Here is a 16,735-nt window from a genome sequence, read left to right on the forward strand (position 1 = left end):
TGATGACACTGAAAGGAAACAGCCTCGTCCACAATCAAAGAACAAGAGCAGTGGACAGTGGCTGCAAGCGGAGCCAGACCTTTAGCTTGCTGGGCAGCTCCAGCAGGAAGGCGCAGTCCTTGGCCAAAGAGCAGTCCTCATCTATGGAGAAGGGCATCCTCTTCGACTGAGTGCACGGCTCCTGGAGGATGCGAAGAGCCGTGAGGGAGAAAAAAACCTCCGCCTACCCAGCTGATTTCAACCCTGGAGGTGATGAACAGCAGAGGTCACAGCAGCATCCCTCCCATGTCAGAGAAATCTGGACACATCCCTGGACACTTTCCCTCCATCCACCCCACGTGTTTTCTTTGCCTTCCTTGGCGTCGGGCTGCATGCTTTGTGAAGAATATGTCTGGCCCAGTTCCTGACACAGAGTTTCTAAGAAGTCCAAGGTTACCTGCAGGGAGGAGAGATTTAGCACCTGTGTTTATGCTAATGAGGTGGCCCTTTGAGGCTGCCCACCAGAAGGACCACCCATGGGTCAGGCAAGCTTGGAATGCTGAACCATGTGTGATCAGCCCTTCCCTGGAGGGGATCTGGGAGCCCTGGACTGCCAGCCAGCTGGTCAGAAGTGTGAATAGTGACTCCTCCATTCATAGCTGTCACCTGGAGTGGCAGCAGGCTTGGTGGGGACAGTGACCTCTAGCCAATTGGGTCTGTGCTGCCGTCTGTACAGGACTGCCATGCAGATCTCCATTAGGAACAAAAGAATCCTGTGTGATTTTTTTCCAAGAAATGTAAAATAATAATAATAATAATAATAATAATAATAATAATAATAATAATAAATTATGCCCACCCCCGATCAGACACAACAAACCAGAAGGGATTCTGCCTAAGTTCAGCCGGTGAACCAATGGTCTATTGTGACTATCACAGAAACATGGGTGATGGAGAAGCAACTTCAGCACTGAAGAATTCCACCCCAGAAAGGGTGATGACCTCACCAAAGTGTACCGTAATCTCCCTCCCAACACACCTTCACCTCTTATACACTCTGGCACCCCCAAGACCACCGGCAGCTGTAGAGCAGAAGCGGGTGGGTGCCTGGAATCTCAGGCAAGGGTGCAGCAAAGTTTCCTACCTCCTTTTATTAGGGAGTCACAGCAGTGTTTTTTTTTTTTTTTTCTTATTGCCATAATCGATGCCTGACAAGAAATGCCTTTAAGGAGGAAGTTTTATTTCTGCTCACAGTCTTAGGGGGTCCAGTCCATCATGTCTGTTTTGGCTCACAGCCCTAGGGGGTCCAGTCCATCATGTCTGTTTTGGTTCACAGGCCTAGGGGTTTCAGTCCATCTTGTTTGTTTTGGCTCACAGGCCTAGGGAGTCCAGTCCATCATAGCAGGGATGGCAACTCGGCAGAAGCAGAAACATCTTGTCTTGCCACATCTGTAGTCAGGAAGCAAAGTGGGAACAGGAAGTGAGGCTAGGCTAAGAAACTTCTAGGTCCTCCACCAAAGACTTTCTTCCCAGTTATACCCCATTGGATGAGATATGTATGCCCACAGGCTCATGGATTCAGGCTCATGAACTCAAACACTTGGTCCCCAGTGTGTGAGCTCTATTTAGAGAGGCTGTGGAGCCTTTATGGGGTGCAGCCTTGCTGGAGGAAGTGTGCCACCGGCAGTGGACTTAGAGAGTTTGTAACCTTGCCTCACTTCCTCCTCGTGATCTCTGCTTCCTGTTTATGGCTGAGAGGTAACCTCGGCTTCCTGCTCCCACCTCCATCCCTTCCCTCATCATTATAGACATCTAGCCTACTGGGATTATAAGTCAAATAAAGTCTTCTTAAAGATTTATTTATTTATTATCCATACACCATGTATGACTGCAGGCCAGAAGAGGGCATCAGATCTCATTACGGATGGCTGTGAGCCACCATGTGGTTGCTGGGAATTGAACTCAGGACCTCTGGAAAAGCAGCCAATGCTCTTAACCTCGGAGCCATCTCTCCATTCCCTAAAGTCTTCTTTAAGCTGCTTTTGGTCATGATATTTCATCACAGCAACAGAACACAACACATCCTGCCTCGAGGGCTATCCCCATCCGAGGACCAAGTGTTCAAACACATGAGTCTATGGAGAACATTTCACATCCAAACCACCATGGGAACATTAACAGACCAATCGCCAGTGCCGCAGATCCAGCCATCGCTGCTTGTTTTGCTTATTTTGTCGTCCTGACTGTGCAGCTAAGTTATTCTGTAGGCTACCCCAACAACTTCTGCTTCATAAGGGCTGGTGGTCATATCACTGCTTCACCACACCCCTCCACCCCTCCACCCCTCCACTCCTCCACCCCTTCCACCAGCTCTTACATTTTTTCCCATGCCCTCTTCTCAGTGTTCCCTGAGCCGTGAAAGACAGGACTGTTTTCTGAGCGTTGGGTCACTGTGACACAACACAGACACTTATGCCTGGCTGTCTGACCGGTCCTGAATCTTGTCATTCCCAGCTCAGCCTCATCTTGATATCTCATATCTCAAAACAAGAGTATGTGGGGTCTTCCGCAACAGGAACTGGTCATCTCGTGCTGATACCCAAACCACAGCAGTGGCGACGGCTCATATAATGTTGGCAGAGGCTCAGATGCCCCCCTCACTAACTCACAGGGGTGGAACTCACCCCCGCCTGGCTCTGGGTTTGCATCTAATGGCCTTATAGCCTCTGGCCAACCTTTCCCATCCACACAGGGCACCTTCATGCCAACTCTTCAATTTGTTTTTACTGTTCTTTCAAATGCTTTCCCCAAACCGTAAGACACTCAGAGGTTAGCATTATGTAAGGACGCTTCTTATATTAAAGTGAGTGGGTAGGTTCTCTAAACAGACCACAATCAAATGTCCAAAGAACATGCCAACTGATCTTGGAATTCAGAAGTTAAGGGAATACAAAGCATCATATTAACAAAAACGTGTTATGGTTTAATACAGCGTGAAAGACCTCTCGTCGCTTACATTACTTGCTCTGTTGAAAGAACAAAGTTGGGGAAGGAGATGTAGGTGACGGGTACTGCTTTATGTGGCTTTCTACAATACATGGTCATTCTCCATGAGCCCTACAGACTCCCCACCAGCCACCCCTCCCTGCTGAAAGGACTTCCGTCTGGGCAAATAATCTTTACCTTTACAGGCTCCTGTTTCCCCCCAACCACGCAAAACACCTTTTCACTTCAGGCCCTCAAACTAAATTCCCCTATGGTGACATGCAGGGTCACAGCAACATCACAGTAACATGTCCACCTCCAGTAAACTCTCCCTGGTGGGAGAAATGTGCCATCGTCCTCTTCGGGGTCACCCACATCCCTGTAAGCTCAGCCTTTTTAACCTGCCCCACTCTGTCTCGCTGTTCATCCGCTGCTGCCCATCGTCCCCAGTGCTTGGGGTGCTGACGCTAATCAAGGCTCACTCAGATGCAGCGTCTCCCAAAGCTCAAAGAGTCTGCACATCAGTCGAGGGCCAACAAGTCTGCAGCCCAACATGCCGTCTCTAGACATCCTTCATAGTCCTCACCCGCAACCTGGACCACTCAACGAGGTGGACAGCAAGGGTGGTCTCCCTCAAGAGAGGCCTCCTTCCTCCACAGCGGGCATTTGGAGGAGAGGAACATGGGCTTTTTTCTAGCTTATATACATTTAGTGGACTGTTCAAGCTTTAACCCTTCCCAAAGCTCACCACCACACACCCGGCCCTCTATCGGTCTTCTCCCTAGAAAATCCGGTTATACACAGATCTTGTCACTTCTGCTTATGAGTGACACACACAGAATCTTCTCTCCATTTTCTTCTCCTGTCATCTCCATCATGAGCCTCAGCAAAGCCGCCAATGCCCCACACAAGTCCTGAGGTCCCTTTTGAACTAACCTCTCCTCTGAACACAGGCTTCTCGGACCTAGTGACGTGAGCATCACACACCGCCTCTGGAATGCCCAGTTTCCTTTCTTTCTTTTCTACCTCATTCTCTCCCTCCTCACCTTCTGATTCTACCCATGAGTTCCAAGGCTCAGATCTCAGAAGGGGCTCTTCGGCACAGGTCAAACTCATCGTCTGTTTGCCTTGCTCTCTTACGCCTCCATTTCACCTTCCTCGTACCCACTTTGCCCGCCACCTCACAAGCTCAGGTGGAAGATCGCACCACCATGTCTGTTTCCCGTTGTAATTTCCCCCTCACACAAGCAAGCTCCTCTGGACAGACGCCGCAGCCTCAGTTGCAAGTCTTAACTCCCATAGCGGGGCCCACACAACCTCTACAACAGCACAGACTTGCCATTCCATAACCCGTGGGAAAGGTGGCTGTGCTGAGACAGACAGGCCTCCGCCTCCGGAGGGCTCCCTCAGACAGCCCAGCCCCAGCTGCCTGTGCTATGATTCATCATAAGAGCATGCAGCTGCTCCTCCTGGGTCCAGGTCAAGTCCCCATTCGGGTGTCACCATGACCTTTCCTGGTGACAAATAAAGAAAAAATGTCTATTCACCCCAAAGAGGGCACAAACAAACCAAATAAATGTTTCCATCCCAATTAGTTCATTTAACTAAAAATTTTAAAAGAACAAATCTATCTAACTCCATCTGGATGAACCAATAAGTCTATTGGAGTTATTTATAGGAACATGGGCAAGGGGTTATTTACAGGAGCAGGGGTGACTAAGGACAGCTGCTTCGCTGAAAAGTCCCCTCCCGGCGTGGACGACAGCTCATAAAACCTGCATCCCTAGCTTCCCACCCTCAGTTAACCTTTAACCTTACAGCTTTCACACACACACACACACACACACACACACACACACACACACACACACACAGACCACATGTAGCTAGGAAGGAAGAAGGAAAGAGGAAGTGGTGTAGCTGATTACCCCCCTTCTTCCTCCCCCTCCCCACTCCCCCCCCTTCCTCTTACACACAGGATGTTAACATCTCCATTACCATTCCATAGACCTCACGATCCCTGTATCACTCCGCTTATTTCACTGCCATGACTGTGGGACTGTGGGACTAGGACATTCCCCATCATGGTACATGGTCACATCAGGTCTGGGAACTCTCACATCACTACAGTCTGCACCCGCAGGTGGATCGCCAGCCCGTGTTGAGGTGGTAGCCTGTGTGAACGTGTCTGTTGCACAGATACAGCACTGAGAGCAGGCACAGCACTTCCAGAGGCCTGGACCACCAGACCCTGCTGACAAAGCACCAAGGGCCATTTGGAGAAGGAGTTCCACTGGAGTTGACCACAATCCTTCCACAAGGCTCCAGTCAGATCAAGATGTACCAGTGTCTTAGGGCTTCTATTGCTGTGATGAGACACCATGACCACGGCAACTCTCACAAAGGAAAACATCTAATTGAGGTGGTGGCTTACAGTTTCAGAGGTTCGGTCCATTATCGTCACGGCAGGGAGCATGGTGGCGTGCAGGCAGACCTGGTGCTGGAGAAGTAGCTGAGCATCCTACATCTTGCTGGCAACAGGAAGTCAGCTGAGACACTAGGTAGTATCCTGAGCATAGGAAACCTCAAAGCCTGCCCCCACAGTGACACACTTCCTCCAACAAGGTCATGCCCATCCAACAAAGCCACATCTCCTAATATTGCCACTCCCTATGAGATTATGGGGGCCAGTTACATTCAAACTGTCACAACCAGTGCTGTGCCTTCAGACTGATATTAGCAGCCCCATAGGGCTCACCTAGTCCTGAGTGCAGCCGTCTGCCCACTGCCCTGTGGACAGGAATGACTCTGCTGGAGAAACAAGGGCCCCAGTGACACCAAGCCGGGATCCAGTTCAGAGGAGCCGGGTTCTGAGTGTGCAGACATTGCAGTACTACCTTAACTTGTTTTTATTTTCCTTTTTATGTATGCATAAGAATGAGCTATGGTAAAATCTATGATTAAATAAGTCCAAAGGAGCTCTTTGCTGAATATAAAGTAGGACTTCTATACGATAAAGAATCATGTCAGGGTTTTATAGGCAGTGGTTTTTCTTTCTTAGAAACGCATAAAACAACAGCCCACTGTCCAATCAGCAGCATTTGACAAAGTGGCCAAAATGTAATAGCACATAGTCCATCCAAGAGGAGCCAGAGACCCACAAGTGGGGCTTACCAAGTCCACTGAAAGACTGGAGAGCCAAGCCTCCACAGAAAGTGTCACAGTGGACACAGGAACGGATCGGTAAATCTCAATGCCTATTTGTAACTTCTTACGCACTCCCAGAGGCTGCGTGAAAGAGCATCTCCTGTCCTTGGTGGTGCCCACCCTCCAAACCTTCAGGAAACGTCAGACATGAGAGACTTCCCAGCTCCAATCTCTGCGTGACCAGAAGTCACACGAGGACAGCTCTTATCGCCTCACTGCCCGACATAATCCTGAAAGTCCTGGGCAACACTGCAAGTCACATAAAAGTAACAAGAGGTTTAAGATGGGAGAGGGAGAGATAAAGCTGCCAGGCCTTGTGGATAACAAGGCACCTGGGTAGGAAATGGGAACCGGATCAACAAACTGCTGAAACGAGCCACAGCTACAAGATAAAGCCACGACGATCAATAATATTCCTGCACACCCCGGGACTCAGCCAGCAAATAAGACCTGTCCATGACAGCAGCTGAAGCAATTAAGTAGCTGGGAATTAAGCTACCAGAGAACGGGCTGGGCCCCGTGAAAGCACTCAGCCAAGCAACTGAAAGGAGAAGGTGCCGTGGTCAGACAGGGGGTGAGCCTGGATAGCACCGCCAACAATTGTCCCCAAATTAGTCTCCCTGTTAATGTCATGCAAATCACAGTTCCTGCAGGCTCCTTTCGGAAGCTCGACAGCCCTATTCTCAGCCGGCTATGGAAGAATAAAGGACTGTGAATGGGGAAGCTGATTGGGAAGAATGCAGGGGAAGGGCGCGCTCTGCCAGGATGGAGACAAGCTACATAGCCATGGCAACTAAAAAGAAAATGACAGGAAGCCGGCGCGGCGCCACCGAGGAACGCGCTGGCTCCGAACAGACACGTGAGAGCTCATGTAGGTCAGAGGGGACCTTGCAAATCGAGGGGGAACACAGTGTCGGGGTAAGTGGCTTGTGATGTGGAGTGAAAGGAAGTTAGATCCCCGTGTTACACCACCTTAAAAGTTGGCTACAGCTGGATTAAAACCGCACGAGCAAAACAAAATGTGCAAAGGGCTGTGGCGGACACTGGGCAGACATGGTGTACTCATGTGATGACAGAGCTCAGGCTTAGGGATCCCCTAGCCACCACACCTCAATATTCAAAGCCTGCAAAACAAAGACGCTGCTGGCCACAGCCTGAGGATGCTTCTGACTCCAAAGGTCTGCACCAAAGCATGCTGGGGAGCACGCTGCCTGGAGCCCATGCAAAGGCACCACATGTGACCCCATCTCCCAGAGTCTCACCCTCCCCCGCCAACTAAATCCTGTTGAGATATGCGTGACTAACAGATTCTGGAGCTAATTGCTAGAAACACTGGTTTTGCAGCTGAGGCAGGGGGCTTCATCGTGAGGACTTTGCAGGGGTCCTGAAGGTCAGCCAGAGCTGTTCTGTGGCCTGGGTGTGGAAAGCAGGCAGGTTCTGACTAAAGCAGGCAGGCGCTGGCTGGGGCCAGGGGCTGCAGCCGAGTGAGAAGCCCAGCTGACTCATTGTAGCCCTCCTCCCAAGCGGTCCCTGGAGACCCCACTCCCCCCAAGGCCACCACAACCACCAGCTTCAAACAGGTTCTTTGAGGGGGAGGAGAAGCAATCTCGTTCATATAAATGTTTAACTAGGAATTAATATTTATGAGGCTCTTGAATGACGGGCTGTGGGTTTAATAAATATTAACACAGCCTGGGATCCCCCTCCCCCTCCCCTGGTGTTGAAACCTCGGTTTGTGCAGCATGCATTATTCAGCTCCGGCCCTGGGATGGCACCTACCCCTTGCTCCCTGCCTCCTGAGGAGAGGGCAGACTTAGGGAGAGAAGTCACCAGACGGGGGAATTCCTGTTGTCTCAGCCCCACAGCCCCTGCCACTTATCCAGGCTCAGCACACCCACTGCAACAACCCGAGGAGTCCCAGCGTCCGGTCAGTCACCCAGACTCCCGCCAGGCATGACCTCGGTCCCAGGATGACAGCCCAGTCTGCTGGGCCTTCTGGAGGCCCCAGCCTGGCTTCGGGCAAACCAGAACCCTCAAATCATTGATGAAGTGCCTAACCTGCCATGAGCACTGGTGGAGCTCCAGCGCCCCCGTGTGGCTAGCATGGACCCAGGAAGAATGAGGACCCCGCGTTGGTTGGGAGTCCCCCTGTTGTGTTCATAAGCATTCACTTTGTGGCCCCAACAACCCTCACCTGGCTTCCCTCCTGGTCTGGGTCACATGGATCGGTCTTTGGAATTGGGAACAAAGCCCAGCACTGCCCTCTGCCGCTCCAGTCATACTGGCCAGTCTAGACGCTGGCTGTCCCATCTGCGAGATGAAATGTCCCTCTGGTAATGATCCCTTGGGAGACACAAGATAGAGCCTAAGAGTCCCCACATACACCTGGGGGACGAGCCTCAAAGCTTCTTTGGGCACCCCACACTTCCAGCTGCCAGGGTCTCCTGGAGGCACCACCAATGCCCAAGGGGCAGGGAGGCAGGGAGGCAAGCTCACCAAACAACACCCATTCCTTCCAGAGATCCAGAAGAACAGCCCTCCCAGGGGCTCAGTACCACAGGGTTACCTTCCAAGCACTACCCTTGCCTGCTGAAGGGAGAAAGACCAAGAGTCTCAGTAGGAGGCAGGCTGAGAATGAGGGAGAGGAGGCAACCAGGGCCAAGGCATCTCCTAGAGAGAAAAACAGACTCCAGTGAGTGGAGAGGCCAGTTCCTGCCTCCTGATCCTTACTGCCCCTCGGTCCAGGCATCCACAGGAGGCTACAGCAGGAGTTCAAGGAAACAAAGCCAAGAAAACAGAGTCAGGACATGGGCCCAGCAGATCTCAAGGGCTCCTGGAATAGGCCTTTCTCGGCCATAGACCTACCACATGACCCTTGCTCCAGTGGTGGGAGAGTCTGCCTCGTCTAGCCTGGGAAACATCTTACCTGGGACCAGACTTGTCCAGATAGAGCCTGAACTGGACCCTAGGGAATGGGATGCAGTAGGATAGTGTATCCCCACGGCATCCTCTGTACAGGGCGCACTAGACAAAGTTGGCCCTGTCTTTCCCATTCCTTGCCGTCCAAAGATGGCCTCAGTCCTCCTGGGACCAGATATGATCTCATATAAAACCCCGTGAACTGCGCTTCAGGAGTTTCGTTCCCAAGGTGCCCTCCTCACTCAGGTTGGCTGTGAGCCAACCAGTACCAGATGAGGTGGTGGACCAGGATGAATGGGCCAGGTTGACCGTGGAGAAAGGCACCTCTGGCCCCAGTCCCCGGGACCCACGGTCCCTAACCTCATGTAAAGAAGCACACCTCACAGGCCCTTCCTGCCTCCCTGTCGGTCCACAAGAGCTCAGGCCTAGATCAGCTTCCTACTGGACCAGCCGCCCTGTCCCTGCCACCAGCCTGTTGTGACCCCCACCCCAACCCCGACTGCTTCAAGTGGGCCTGGGCAGTTTCTGGAGACTCGACAGGCAAGGAAGTGGACTGGACAGAAAGCGGGCAGTGGTTCCTGGGAAAGAGGGTGGTTAAGCTTTGACCATGCTGAGAACAGCTTTGTGCATCAGACGTCAGACGCTGTGCGCATTCAATCTAAGCGGCAGCCTTGAGCGGGGTATGACTTCTGCCCTCCATGAGGGTGGGTGGGGCCAGCCGGGTCAGTCCCCAAGGGGACAGAAAGCAACACTGGTAGGCAGGGCTTTGGAGCATCTCCTAGGAAAGGGCACCCTGATTGGGCGAACGGCCTGGTGGTGAGTCATCCATTCATCTATTCTGATATCGAAGGTCAGGACTAGTGGGTGAGGGAGTGCTTTGAACTGAGGCCAGTGAGGGCCAGACCAGGATGCCCCTGTGCTCTGGAAACCTTGGGAGCCAGGAAGAGACCTGATCCCCACAGGAGGGTCCCCCGCACAGGAGGGGTCTCCACAGGAGGGTCCCCACAGGAGGGGTCCCCACAGGAGGAGTCTCCACAGGAGGGGTCCCCCATTGGAGGAGTCTCCACAGGAGGGTCCCCCCACAGGAGGAGTCTCCACAGGAGGGGTCCCCACAGGAGGGGTCCCCCACTGGAGGAGTCTCCACAGGAGGGTCCCCCACAGGAGGGGTCTCCACAGGAGGGTCCCCCCACAGGAGGGGTCTCCACAGGAGGGTCCCCCCACAGGAGGGGTCTCCACAGGAGGGGTCCCCACAGGAGGGGTCCCCACAGGAGGGTCCCCCCACAGGAGGGTCCCCCCACAGGAGGAGTCTCCACAGGAGGGTCCCCCACAGGAGGGGTCTCCACAGGAGGGTCCCCACAGGAGGGTCCCCCCACAGGAGGGGTGGCTCTGTACTCCCTCTGCAGGTGCTGATTTCTCAAAGCTGCCTCTGCCAGTGGCTAGTTTTCCTGTTTAAAGGCATCTTGTGACTAAGGTGAAGAAAGTCCCTCTGCTTTGTGGGAAGTCCACAGCGGTTAGCTAAAAAACAGAGAGAGTTCCAGGACAGCCAGGACTACACAGAGAAACCCTGCCTCAAAAACAAAACAAAAAACCTAAGAAAGGTGCAGGAGCCCCTGCCAGTGGGAACGCCCTCACCCCTTCTGTTAGCCTGCCCTGGGAAGGTTCTAGTCCCCACCCCCACTACAGTGCAGGGGAGGAAGAGGGTTGAAGTGTGGGTGGAGAGGGGTGAGGTACGGGAAAGGGCGGGGATCTGCTCACCTCCCCTCTCCAGCCTTCTAAGAACTTTCCCTCCAGCAGGTCCTGACGCCTGCGTGGAAGATCAACCCAGGTGCAGCCAGGGCCCAGACCAGCTGTCCTGCCAGATGGGAAGAGGAATATTACTGTCTAGTTAACATGGATATCCGACAAGGTTAGGGTTTTGTGGGGGCGGGGTGAACAGCAACGGAACAATAAAAGATCTGTTCAGTTAAAGGTGCCCTGTTGGGTGTGCTTCCAAAATCTGTGCCCAGGCCCCTCCTTACTCAGCAGTAAGGCCTTTCACAGACAGACATTGTGGCACTCACAAGCACCTGCCCTGCCCCCACCCCTGATGGAAGGAACCCAGAATAGGCAGCTCAGCTCGGGCACGAAATGACCTGAACCCAGTGCTCTAGCATAGGCAGCAGCCAGGGTCATGGCCAGGGGCAGACCGTGGTCACCAGGGGAACAGAAACAACCAGATCCACAGTATCTGAACCAGGAGAGAGAACAGTGTGGGTCCCAAGCTGAAGACAGGGAGACCAAAGTCCCAGCTCCAACAGGAAAATAGGTGGTCCTCTTCGGCACCTTTATACATCATTCTAGCTTTCCATCGACTTGGTATGCACCTGTGGAGAGGAACCCCAACATGCTTTGTTTAAATAGCAAATGCTACCTGATCCATGAGATGCCTCACGACCAGCCCGCAGCCAGTGTCTCTCCCAAGGTGCACACAGCCACCTTGCAGGGGCACATAGGAGCCATCACATCAATAGGCCTCAAGCCTTGTAGGATTGGGGGATTGGGCTCAGGAAGTACTGGCTGAGTACTGAGGAGACCTGAACCTCTGGGAGGGCTCAGGGGACAGCAGGCCTTGGAGCAGGGGAATGGTGCAGCCCCAGGGTAACTTCATGTGGGCATTGTAGGCCTTGATGCTTTCTGTTTTTCAAATTTCTTTCCATTGGCATAAGAAGCCAGGCAGTTGCTTTTGTTGTATAAAATCCTTAAGGAGCAAAATCCCACACAATCTTGGAGGAAATTGAATTCAGAAATTAGATGCTAGGCTCGGCAGAGACCGTGGTGGAGCCCCCGACAGGGTGAGACAGACACATCCACTGAGACCACATCACAGTTATTAACCTTTTGCTCCAGAACATATGGAGAAAAGCTGCTAGACACACAGGGAGAAATTTTCTAAACCACAGTCACAGTGGGAGACTTCAGCACACCTCATCAGTAATTTCCAGATCAAAAACATGAGTAAAGGAAAGGGGGTATTAATAGAACAATTAGCCACATAAATTAACAGATATGCCGGCCTTCCCACTCAACAAAGAAAGTAGCGTTCCTTTCAAATACTAAACAAACACACAAAAGAGCATTACAGGAACCTTGATTGAATCTGAGCAGATTCTTAGAAGGGGAGGCAGCCCCATACTGCTCTGAGCACAGTACAGTAAATCACAGGAATAGTCATGCGTGTGTGTGTGTGTGTGTGTGTGTGTGTGTGTGTGTGTGTGTGTGTGTGCCTATGCATGTGTGTGTAGTCAAAGGGGTGAGATACAGAGGACAGCCTGGGTGTCATTTCTCAGGATCTGTCCATCTTCATTTAGATAGTGCTCAGCCAGTAAGCTGGGCTGTCTGGTCAGCAAGCCTCAGGGATCTCGCATCTCTGCCTCCCTGGCAGTGGATCACAAGTACACAAAACCACGTCCAGCTTTCACCAGCTGGTGAAGGGAGACACTTCACCAGAGGTGCTGTCCCCTCAGTCCCATGATCCCTCTTAGAGCTCTAGCCTCCATCACACACCCTCCCCAAGGCTCAGGTACCATCTCAGAAGGAGGGGAGGAAAGACTGTAAGAGCCAGAGGTTAGGGAGGTTCAGGGAGAAACAGTGTCTTCTGGGCATGATGGGGAGGCCGCAGTCAGGAGCTCACAGCAGCTGAGGTTGCCAGCGCAAGACCTGCCCAAGCAGCCTTCAGCACGGAGGGCAGGAGAGTTCACGAGTCCTCCCCCTTAACTGAGGAGCTGTGACAAATGATGGCTTCTAAGAGTGGGACTCAGTTTCCTCTAAAAACTGTGGTGTGACTCCTGTGGACCACCTCCAGTAGATGACCCCACATCCAGGAGTACATGGACAACACATACTGGACTCTGGGTTATAAAAATAAAATAAAATAGGGCATGAAGTTGAGGATAGGACAGGAAGGTGGGGCGGGTCTTGGAGCAGTCAGGGAGAGGAGTATGGAGTGACTACGGTCAGAATACGCTTTATGAAATTTTAATAAAAAACATTTTTAAAAATTCAACCCCCCAAGCTACTTGGCAAAATGGTCAAAAACAAGGATGGAGATTACACTGACCCTTGAAGGCTGGTGGAGCTGCTTCTGTATCCCCAGAATGAGGACCATGCCACCACCTACACAGCCATGTTCTGAGCGCTGGAGGTAGTGAAACACCCCCCCCCACACACACACACACACACGCACACGCACACGCACACGCACACACACACAGGCACCCAGAGCTTGGCTCACGGGCAGCAGAGTGAATAGAGTGGGCATGCCAGTGCAGGAACAATGTCCGAATGGCTGGACTTACAGAGGAAATGCCACATACGCTGCCACTCTTAACTATAATGAGGGCACTGAATCTCAAAAATCAGGAGTGTGGGACTGGAGGGGCGGCTCGGCAGTTAAGAGCACCGGTTGCTCCTTCATAGGACATGGGTTCAACTCTCAGTATTCCACATGGCAGCTCACGACAACTAGGAACCCCCCCTTCCGGCCCTGGGGAGGGGCTGGCCCTTGGCAGGCTTTCTGAGGTGTGGGGTCTGGAAAGGGCAGGTCCATTGAGCTGCAGATCCCCAATACCAGTCACCTAATTCTCTCAGCCAAGCCCCATGGCCTACATACGGATCCCTGGTCTTCAGAATAGTGCCACTAGCTGGGGACCAAGCTTTGAGGTAGGAACCTGGTGGGGTGTGTCAGATTCAAACCCCGGGAACTGACAGCAGGATGTCCACCATTGGGTGTTGCCCTTCAGCCTTGGACCTCTAGAACTTCTTTGGGGTTCTCCTTAGCCTTCAGAGCCAATTTAAGGCTGGCAGGTAACTCAGTGGTAGATGGCTCACCCAGCATGCCTAAGACTGAGTTCAACACTCAACACTAACATTAAAACAAACAAACAAAAAAAACTACTCAATTTGTGTGTTGTTATCTGCAAGAGAATATGGAGATGCGAAGAGTGGACTGTGTAAATTAAAAGATGACTTTTGTCACTTTTGATCTTTGCTTCCTAAAGATCATTATCTTGGCATTTTTCTGCTGAGTTTCGTTACAATGACAGCTTTCAGTCCTCACAAACTCATGAGGCCGTGGGTTCAGATGTAAGGGATTTGTTAGGCATTTTGATAAAAAGCGTTACAAAAATAAATAAAATTTATGGGTTTTTTTTACTTTTGGGGTTTTTTTGGGGGGTGCTTTTTGTTGTTGTTGTTTTGTTTTGTTTTGCAGGGGAAAAAAACCATGCTATACACAGCTCCTGCATGTAATGCCAGCACCAGGGGGACGGAGGTGGATTCCAAGTTTGGAACTGGTCTGGGCTACATAGTGAGAGACTATCAAAAAGTAAATAAATAATTAAAAGCCAGTTTTTTAAAGGAGCATTCAGGAAAGCAAATTTCCATCGTCATGGCACCCCTGGGTATAAGGACAGGGTCCTTTTATTGATAAACTCCTTTTCCACTTGAATAGCTCTCAAAGATGCCAGGTCCAGCCATGGATGACGGTTCAGACCTTTGATTCCAGCATTGGGAGACAGAAACCGATGGGTCTCTGTGAGTTCAAGGCCAGTCTGGTCTACATAGTGAATTCCTGATAGCCAGGGCTACACAGTGAAACCTTGTCAGATAGATAGATGGATGGATGGATAGATAGATAGATAGATAGATAGATAGATAGATAGATAGATAGATAGATAGCTATGTTCAGCCCCAATTGCCCGCCCACTTTAGGATTTAAATGGTGTGAGCATTAAGCAACTTTGTTCATACAAACAAGCACGTGGAGACAAAGGGAGCTTTGTTACAATGATTCCCAAACCACACAGAGCTCCATTATCAGAAAGGATGGGAGTGGTCAGCTGACAGGCAAGGCCCGGGCCCCACAGCCTCTGTGTCTGTCCAAGAAGGGCTTTGTTTTTCACCCATGCAACCGCTACGCTGCAGGTGGGAATCTGGGTACAAGAGACCGCAGAATGTGGGAATGGAAAATCTGGGCTGCTTGAGCCTCGCAAAACCGCCTCTAAAAGGGTCATGGAACAAAGGCGAGTAATGCCTCGTAACGCCACCAGAGAGCGCCGCGCCACCAGAAGCACGCGGGCAGTGAGGGCACCCCTATTTCTGCGGTTACCCAGCCCAACCCTCTGGAGGGCCCGGTCAGTCCCGCCCCATCACCTTGTCTCATGGGCTCCACCCTGGGGCAAAACCGCTGGATCTGGGTCCTGGTGGCCTCAGGATGTCTGGAAATTCTGGTCTGGTGATGCTTTCCTTAGTTGGGCTTGACCCGACTCCTGCACAAACAGGTGTCCTGCTGGAACCCGAGTCTGAAAAGGACCCAGGATGCGGGGCCACAAGGGACACGAGCTCCTCCTTCTGAATGCTGCAGAACCCATGCCCCTGCTCCAAGGGGATGACCACTGTCTGCACCAGGAGTGAGAAAGGCAGGGAAAGCTCACTAACCGCACACTTGCCCAGCATACATACAGCAACGGGTCCCACCTCTAGCAACAAGAAAAAACGGGGGGCGGGGCTCCCGGGTCCACAGCCCTCACCTGAGGTTGGCCACATCCAAAGCAAACCTGGTAGGAGCTGTGCGCCCAGCTGCTGTGGGGTGATGCTGGGCCTTGGAAGTGTACAGCATACGCTGATGCTGGGTGGCTCAGCCCAACAGGCTCCCTTCCCCGCCGGTGCAGAAAGACCTTACAGAAAGACTGGCGCTTCTGGCCCGGCCCACCTCCCCCTGGGGTGCTGGTGGCTGACTGGGAAGAGTGAGCAGTCTGTGTGGCCAGGTGTCCTCCAGGTGCCGGCATAGATCCCATGCTCAGGATACAGCACTCTCCTTCCCACGCCCAGGATGTCAGTGAGGAGGCCCTGGGCTCCGGCTTGCTGCACTGTCTATGATATCACTCCCAGCCTGCTGACTACCACCAGGCTGAATCTACAACCTAGCTTGCGGCTCCTGGCAGTGTCCGCTCCAGCTGCCGGAAGGAAGGCCCTATTCGAGGAATTGTCAGTCTTGCCCTGAGAACTTGGCTGGACGCCTAACCAGACTTCCCTCCAGCCACTGAGCATTTTCTGGCTGCTGGATGAGCGAGCTCTGCTCCTTCCTCCCTGGCCTAGGTGGAAACTGACAAGGAAGCGACTGTCGAGGCCTCCGTGGGCCCTCAGTGTAAAGTCTCAAGTGTACATGGGAACTGAAGGCTTTTGGGGCTAGTGGGTCTCTGGGTACCATCACGGATAGAAGAGGCTAACATCAGCCAGGGCCAACGGTGTCTCCGGCCCGATTTGGGTGACCGGGCATAGCTTTGGGGCCCAAGCTCAGGGGGAAGGACCCCACGGTTGGACGATGCTAGTCAGCTGAGCAGTTGCAGGAATTGACACCATGGACCCCACAAGAGGACTCTTCTGGGCCATCAGGACCTCGGCTCCAGCCACAACTGGGCAGCTCCAAGATGGTGAACTCTGTTGTAGATGGAGACCGTGGGATGCTGGAAATGGTCTGCCAGGGCTGTGGTAGGCCGGTAGGGGTGGACCCAACTTCTGTGAACTTTGACCCTTTGTCATGCTCAGCATTCAGGAGCCCCGGGAGAGGCCAGCAGACTCCCGTTCAGAAGCAGTAGGCCAGGTGTGA

At 52.4% G+C, this 16,735-nt stretch overlaps 1 long non-coding RNA gene across 1 annotated transcript; it reads right to left on the minus strand.

Moving 5' to 3' along the window:
* Positions 1-1,198: 1,198 nt before the first annotated feature.
* Positions 1,199-16,062, minus strand: LOC143268563 (uncharacterized). The gene is made up of 2 exons (XR_013044627.1): positions 15,657-16,062; positions 1,199-1,428 (listed from the first exon to the last, which is right to left on the minus strand). It is a non-coding gene; the product is annotated as an uncharacterized LOC143268563 (long non-coding RNA).
* Positions 16,063-16,735: the final 673 nt, after the last annotated feature.

The sequence above is a fragment of the Peromyscus maniculatus genome, chromosome 14 (assembly GCF_049852395.1).
Source record: "Peromyscus maniculatus bairdii isolate BWxNUB_F1_BW_parent chromosome 14, HU_Pman_BW_mat_3.1, whole genome shotgun sequence".
NCBI classification, from domain to species: Eukaryota; Metazoa; Chordata; class Mammalia; order Rodentia; family Cricetidae; genus Peromyscus; species Peromyscus maniculatus.